The sequence below is a fragment of the Chlamydotis macqueenii genome, chromosome 16 (genome assembly GCF_036417535.1).
Source record: "Chlamydotis macqueenii isolate bChlMac1 chromosome 16, bChlMac1.mat, whole genome shotgun sequence".
Lineage (NCBI taxonomy): Eukaryota > Metazoa > Chordata > Aves > Otidiformes > Otididae > Chlamydotis > Chlamydotis macqueenii.
Window position 1 is genome coordinate 6,318,108 of NC_141571.1, and position 8,010 is coordinate 6,326,117.

General features: G+C 52.1%; 1 long non-coding RNA gene across 2 annotated transcripts in view; it reads left to right on the forward strand.

Moving 5' to 3' along the window:
• The window catches only part of LOC147598703 (uncharacterized), an 11,705-nt gene extending 4,050 nt beyond the window's left edge, over positions 1–7,655 (forward strand). Inside the window, exons 2-3 of one of the 2 annotated variants that reach the window (XR_015260343.1) lie at positions 3,342–3,989; positions 7,144–7,655. This is a non-coding gene — a long non-coding RNA (uncharacterized LOC147598703). Of the gene's footprint in view, positions 1–2,812; positions 3,990–7,143 lie in introns of those variants that run through there. The other variant, XR_015260342.1, reaches the window with a different exon arrangement.
• The last annotated feature ends 355 nt before the right edge of the window (positions 7,656–8,010 follow it).

An 8,010-nucleotide genomic window follows, 5' to 3' on the forward strand; every position in this document is an offset into this window, starting at 1 on the left:
TTTAATCATTTCACCCACTGCCTAGCACTGCTAAGCTGGTTTTTTTTGGTGGAGCAGCAGTGATTCTTGTTGACTGTTTATTATTGAATCTCGAGGCGCTTTGCTGATCCTGGTTCCCGGGTGCAGGCCAGGCAGGACCGTGGGAGCAGGCGCTCGCCACCCAGGAAACACCTTCCCAGCCAATTGACCTTGATGCTGAGCTGCTGGTGTTGGTCTTAATTGTACCTGGGGTGGAAAATTGGAAAAAACCCCACTGGGAGAACAAGGTTGCTCTTCACTTCTGTCATTGCCTTCCCCTCTCTACCGTTGGTTGCCTTCTCCCCTGATCTTCCCTTCTCTCGCTCCCTCCATCCCTTCCACACCTTTTCCTTTTTCTCTCTCTCTGTCAGAGAAGGTCAGCGCCTGCCTGCCAATTTACACGTTGCTATGCAAAGTAACGACGTACGACTCCTTTTACTTCCCTATAAACCGAGTTTTACAGGAGCTGAATGCCCTATAAACAGATCTCACTCTGCAGCCGTGCCCAAACGGCGAGCTGGGACAGGAGGTGGCATGGGCGCCCCAGGAATTGCAGGGGCAGCTCCTGTCCCACCGCCGGAGCCACCCTGTGCCAGACACCCCCCAACCTCGGGTTTTGATTGACACATCTTAACATTTTCACTAGGTGTTTTACAACGCAGCAGAGCTTTACTCTGCAGCAGGATTTTTCCTTTTGCAAATGCAACCGACATTGGCACCAGCAGTGCCGCCGCTTGCCCAGACCTGGGGTCCGACCCACAGGTAACAGGCAGGGGGAACTGGAGCAAGCAGCAGAGCTGCCTGCGTTCTCCTCCTTGCTAACCTGGGTGCTGTCCTCCCCAGCTGACCCTGGACACATCACTCCTCCGCTTTAGACAGGACCGAGACATTGCAGTGTAATTGCAAGATCAATGAGCGGGGACTTAATTGATCACTGAACGGCATCAGCTGGGTGGCGCAGGAGAACCAGCAAGTAATGGTTCGGTGTCAGCTCGCTCTGCGTAGAAAACATCCCCAGAATTTCGCAACCAGTGGTGAGTGACTGGGTCCACACACTGTTGATTTGGGCTCCCAGCTTGTTTGTATTCGTGCTTCCCATGCACCCCAATGCAGCCCCAGCCCCGCTGGTGCCCCGAGCCACCCTGGCCATGGTGGCATCGCTGTCACAACATGACACCCATGTCTCTGGCTCCACAACAGCACATGCCTCCTTTGGCCAGTGATGCTAGCGACAGTTCACTATTCACATTTTAAGAGCACCAGGGATTGTTCAAGAAGCCATTGCCCCCCCCGCCCCAAACTATGACCTACGTAGCACTTCCAGACACCTGGATTACCCTAAAGTTATAGATCCGCAAGAGCAAAGCTGAGCACAGGGGAGAGCCTCTGCTTTCTCACTTGGGACTGCTAATCAATGATCCTTTGCTGCAGGGGAAACAGTCATTCAGTCTGAGCTCCCAGGAGAGAGGGCAGAGCTCTCCGCACTTACATGCCAGTGGCTCTTCCCTTCGGCAAGAGCAGTCCTGAGCCAAAAATTGGTTTAACAATCTACACACTGGGATGGGGATGCTAAGGTAGAGCACAGCCCTCTTTGTGGCCTCGTCCCAGGGACCTCCATCCCAATCCTGGCCAGGCCACAGTGATCCCTTTGATTAGATAAATGCTACAGACACTAGGTCAAATATGTGCAGGATTTGCCACAGCGTCTAGTAAAATATCGTAAAAGCATGGCTCGTTTTGCTCTGCTCAGCAAAACAGACCTTCTGCTTTAATAGCCTGCTGAGCAAGGAAGGCTGCAAAGGCCATTTGCTCCCTGGGCGGGAAGGATTAAGAGGGCCAGGAATAGAAATCAGAGAGGCAGCGTGTGCAGGAGAGCGGCAGATAAGGAGCGGGGAAGTTTGGAGAGCATTAGGTGGCTCACGAGGCCGGGACTGTCAATGGGACGTGGCGCTTTCCGCCCGGGGCCATGTTGACTGTGGTTTTCTCACTACCGGTGTCCTCTGCCAGTCGCCTGTGCCCCCTCCCAAATCCCTTGTCTCAGTGTGGAGGTCGAGGACCAGACCAGCCAAGGACACTGAGCACTTCCTTTGCCCCGGAGATGGGCTCGTGATGGAAATGCATTGGCTGCTCCCCGGGCATGGTCTGCTGCAGGGGACAGATGTCTCCCTGGGGATGTTCTGCCTGGAGAGTCCTTGTCTCCCCAACATCCCTGCGTGGTGGGTTTTGGGACAGCTTGTCCATGTAGTCATGGCTTGTACTAGTCAACAGGACCTCTGTGGCTGTTTTAGGATGGAGATGTTCAAGTCAGCAGCTGGGTTTGGGGCTGATTCAAACCCTTCTGTCCTACAGAAGATGATTGGTCATTTATGTATTCCAGAGAGAGACAACTCGTAGCTGGCAAACCCCCACTGGTAGACAAAGGCTGTTCCCAGACCAGGTGCTGAGGGGCAGTTTAGCTTTCAGGCCCTCTCCTCTCTCCTCCTGCCCTCATTTTCTGTGCCCTCCACACACCATTTCCTATGCCAGGAGATGGCTGCAAAGCCAACCATGACAGCTCTGGGGCATGAACTGTTCTGCACCAAGCGATTATTTAATTTTGATCTGTTGAGCAGTAAATCCTTTCCCACACTGACACATCATGACACTAATTCTGCCTTATCGATAGATCTCTGACTGGCAAATTCATCCAAAGCAAAAGGGGATTCCCTGGAAATAAGATCCTTGCTTCTCAGTATGTGAGGATCAAGAATAGACTATTAAATAGAGCGTTCATGATAAGGATGCCATCAGCTACCATGTTTGCTAGCTCTTCATGTCAAGTGGGTTGAACAGGGTTTTTTATTAGGATGAAAGGATAACTGAGGTTGGAAGGGACCTAGGGGTTTCTATTCCAGCCTCCAGGCCAGCTGTGAGAGCAGCATGGGTTGCCCGGGCCCTCATCCATTTGGGTTTGAACACCTCAAGGACAGAGAGTGCACAGCCTTTGTAGGCAGTTGATGCCTGACTGTCCTCATGGCGGATCAGTTTCTCCTTAGACGCTGTCTAACATCCCTTATTTCTGTTTTTATGCCCACTGATCTCCTTCCACCGTGTACCCTGTGAGGAGCCTGGCCCCACCATCTCAGTGCCCAGGCGTGGGTTACACTCCTGCGGTTCCTGCTGGCCTGTTTCTCCAGCCTGTCGCAGGACGGCAGCCCTGCCTTCCAGTGTATTGACCAGACCCCCCAGTCTGGGGTCGCCTGTGGACTTTCTGAGCATGGACGATGGTCAGGCTGCAGCTGGGAGCCTGGGGCTCTCCTGCCCTTTGCTTTTCCCTCTTACAGCTCTGCACTCTCAAGAAGTCCAGACATCCCTGGCAGAAATGTTGGTGCCAGAGCCAACAGGACCAACTGCATCTCACAGCATCAGTGATGCCACCGCTGCCTCTTGCAGCCCTGGCTCCAAATCGCTTCTCCCATGTCACTTGCATCTCCAAGGCCACTGTGGGGTTCGAGTGGCTCTCCTTGGTGTGCAATTGGAGCAGAGATGGGCTCAGGGCCCCTGCTCAGCCCACCACCATTTCACCGAGCGAGCTGTTGAGGAAGCACGAAGCCAAGTTACAAGACAAAGAACAAAAATCCCAGAGGAACATCGCCAGCATAGTCATCTCCACACATGCAAAGGTCCCTTCTGCTTTTTTTTTTTTCCCCTTTGAAATTTCAAATTCCAGTTTGTGGACAAAGTCCTGCCTATCTGAGAATATAGATCTTCGACCACTGACCAAACTCCACTCCAAGCAGTCCCGAGGGCTGCTCTTCCCCTTGCCCACAGATGCCTCCACTCAGTCCCTGGATCTGCTGGGATTGCACTGAAAATTTTGCACCTGAGCAGAGCGCTTGTACTTGCACAAAGTGGATTTTGCATGTTTCATCCTTAACATCAGCAGCTCCCTTTCTCCACGCGGAATGGGAAGGACCATCGGGAATAACCAGGTAGGAGCCTTATCACCTGCAATTCATTTGGGCAGCTATTGCAGATAGAAAATGAGAAGGAGAAACAAGGGCTTCCATTGTGCTTATATCAGCAATTTTAGCTCATCATTTAAATTAGGGAAGGGGGAAAAAAAGGGCAGCTTCAGAAGGGATGGAAAACGAGAGGGAACATGAGCTCGTGGAGGCAGAGCCACTCCATATGGTTAACTGATAACTCCAATTTGCCTCTTCCCTCTCATCTTTTCTGATTCTCCTGATTAAGCTCAACTTATTCTCATGCTAATCATTTCTCAACCTGTTTATTTTGCATTAAAAAATTAACAGAGAGCAGTTTACTGCATGACTTGCTCACACAGAGTTGCTACAGATTAGCAGGCAGGCTTTAAGCCTCTACGCAGGGCTTTTGGGTCTAGCAGCCAGTCTGCCCAGCTCGAGGATGAGCTTTTTTCCCTGTTTTTAAAGAACAGCTTTTTCTAAAGTCAATATAAATCCCCCTCCCTTCATGCCTTAAGCATATTTGCTCTGTAGCTATTTCCAAATGGAAAAGATAAAGCCAAGGGCTCGTGTTTTGTCAGACTTTTTGTAAACAGGGATATTTAGGCCACACTGTCAAACCCCTCTGCCTTCTGCCTTGGCGTGCCGTGACTCCAGAGCAGAGTTGTCAGTGCGTTAATAAGCAGCTCCGTGGAATTTGGCAGGAGCTGGGGGGCTGCAGATCAGCACAGCTGAAACAAGCCCCTGGTTCAAGCGGCAGATCTTTGCCTTCACGCCAGGCAATCATATGACGAACACACAGACGAGGGTCTGCTCCCATGTCTGTCCCCACCAGCAGCCTCCAGGAAAACTGGTGATACAGCAGAAGTTGTTTAGGCTCTGTTTGCCTCTTGCCAGCGGTACACAGCATGTCCCTGCCGTGGCAAAACACTTTGTGGAGGTGAACCAGAAAGATCCACCACCTCCATCCAGGGAGGTGGATCAGAAAGATCCAGCCCCAGGAGGCAGGACGTGACCACAGCCTTGTGTCAGACCCATGCCCAGGGTCTAACGCAGGCACTTTATCATCCTGTCCAATACAAGACCACTCCTGGTGATTTACTTTCCCCAGCACGGAAGCGCCTGTCACTGTGGTTGGGACAGATGCTGTTTGGAGCTGGAGGCGATGCCCAGGGCAGGGGATGCCGGAGCAGACCCCAGACACGCTGTCACTGGTGACATGCGGTGACACCCTGGGCTCCCCGGCACAGCTGAGGGTGACAGAGGCAGCTTCACCACAACCTCAGGCTATTTCTCACCAATGCCAAAGTTATCAAAAAGAGCCCAAGCCAACCAGAACTGTCCAGGAACCCAGGCCATAAAATCATGACATCAAGGCCGTTTTTGGACCTGGGGAAGAGACACTTCAAAGGAGGCAGCAGACTCTGCTTGAACTCCTCTCCAAAAGCAACATGTGCATTTCAGCCGAAGCTGGGATGGTTGTTGGAGCTGGAGGCAGTTAATGGAGCTAAAATAAATAACTGCTATGCAAAAGTGGTAGGGAAAGAACTGCAAACATGGGGACAGACAGACCATTTCAGCATCTACTGCTCTCACAATAACACCGTGCGTGCCTTTCATCCCAGGACCAGAACGGGATTTTTTATCCTGCCTAACAAGGGCTCTGAACACGTGAGGAAGTAGTTACTAGTACTCTTGGGAGCTGTTGTTTTGCAAGGACCCCAAGTTTGAGCTGTTCTCAGAAGGGCAGCTATGCTCTGAAACGCCAGTGCATGTGCTGGTGTGTGTTTGCAATCACTCTGGCTGCATTGCAGCCCCTGAAAACAGCATCTGTCCCCTGGGACCTGCACGTCGGCACTTGCGACTCTGGAAATCGGGCAATGACCCCAAGATGAATTGAGGAACAGGAAGTGTTAGTTTCATCTTTTTCCGTTACACCACAAGCTGCAACTTGGCCCAAGCTGCAGCTCCCACTGGAGATCCCACTTACCCCACCTAAACCCCTGCACTGCGAGCATTGCACTCCATCCAAACCCCAACCCAGTGGAGACCCGGATGCTTTCCAGTGAAACACTCTCCTGCCTATCTGGGAGGAAATCCAGAAAAGCACTGCCTTTGCCACATGCTGTTCCAGATTCACTGTCTATGCTGCCAGATGCTCAGCTCGAATCCAGCAGTTTAAGCCACGTTTAAACAGGAGAGCAGACGCCACAGGGTTGGGAGAGAGAGTTGGAAAGAGAGTTTGCTGCCAGCAATGAGCACCTATTGCCTCCCGTGCCTCGCCAGCTCACATTTCATGTGGCAGGGACCTCAGCAGCCTGTGTCTGGACCTGGAGAGAACTTGTTTAGCAGGTGGCTGTGATCCCTTTGGAACTGAAGTAATCTTGCAGCTTCTCAGGAAAAGGATCCCCGCTGAGCTCGCAGTCTGGCAGGCAAGCGAGTCTCTCCCTTCACCCTTGCCAGCTGTTTGCAGGGCTTTTAGGTTTCATTGACTTTATACGTTCGTTATATGCACACAAAACAGCCCCTGGAGCATTCCAGCTGGTGGAGCAATAGGTGGGAGGAGAAGAACAGCCAAAATCAACAATGGTTACAAAGCAAGTTTTACTTTTTTAAAAATTTATTTTATCTTTTTTGCAAAGATGGATGCATCAGCAAGCCATGACTGGAAGTGACCTCCAGTCACTGCTGGGGCTCTCGGGATTGGCCCTCTCTAGAAATTAAGCCAAAAGACTACAAATGGAGGTGTGGAGGGAGAGCTGCGGTGGGGTGAGGGTGGTGGGGGCATGGTCTAAGTCCATGTCCCCAGAGGAGGGCAAGTCAAGGGCTCCTCAAGGGTAAGAAGCATCTTCCTGCATGGGGCAGCATGGGCTGCTGCAGCTGCCCTCCTCGTGCCCCGGGCTGCCTGGCAAAGTCAGCCCTGGCTGGGGAGCTGGACCTGGGGGAGCGTCCCAGGAGAGGTCCACGTGTGCCTGATGGGAGGTAGCACAAGGAAAGGGGAAGGCTGCCGAGGGCAGGAGCGTTGGTCAGGTTGGAACAGGGAAAGGTAGGCTGGGCATGGAAAAAGAATTTTGAAAAGGGTGGTAAGTTAAAATTTGAGAGATTCTAGTTTCTGGAGTCGGAAGGAAACAAATTAGTGCAAAACACTTTTTCTCCACAGGGTGTGCAGCGTGCCTGAATGGCCTTTCTTGTCCCCAGCGTCCTCAATCGCCAGAGCGCAGCAAGTGCCAGGAGGTGAGTGGAAGCAAAACAGCTCCAGGAGCTCCCACTTCCACAGCAGCTTTAAGCCCCTGCAGCCTGTGGCCACCATGGCACGCTCCTACGCAACATAACCGTCCTGTCTACTGCCACAGAGACAGAGAAACACAGGAGAAAGCAAGGTACAGGCACACTGGAACTTTCTACATGCAAGGATTGTTGTGTGGGGGCAGCGAGGGGAGGGGATCATGCATCTCCGCAGTCCCATAAACCTATGACCAGGACACTGCAGTGCCAGCTGCCTGCTCCTGGCTAACAAACAACATGGCAAACTGCTAATTAGCCTTTGAGGATTTGACCTCTGTCTCCGAGACAGGATAACACTATTATTTGTCCCTTTACATTCCTGCAAGGCCCAGTGCCGTTGGCCTCTTGTATCATAAAGAAATTAAAATATATTATGACCATAAACGACATCATTTGAGGAAATGAACCATTTCTAGTAAACGTATCATGGGATGCCAAAGCCATGAACTTTCTAAATCAATCGCCAGCTGATAAAGAGCGCAGGTATTTGCTGGGAGCAGCGCCCAGCACGTGGCTCCCAGTACAGCACTGGTGTGGGGAGCTTGTCCCGTGGCTCGGCTGTTTTCAGGGGCTGGTGTGGGGAGCTTGTCCCATGGCTTGTCCCATGCAGGCTGTCCCAGGGGGCACGAACCCCACCGCCAGCGAAGCCCTGCTGGGAGGGAATTGCTCCAGCAAAAGAAGCCCCAGGATTTTTGCTGTGCCCCGGGGTCAAGCAGAAGCTGTTGGGGTTTTCTGTGGATGA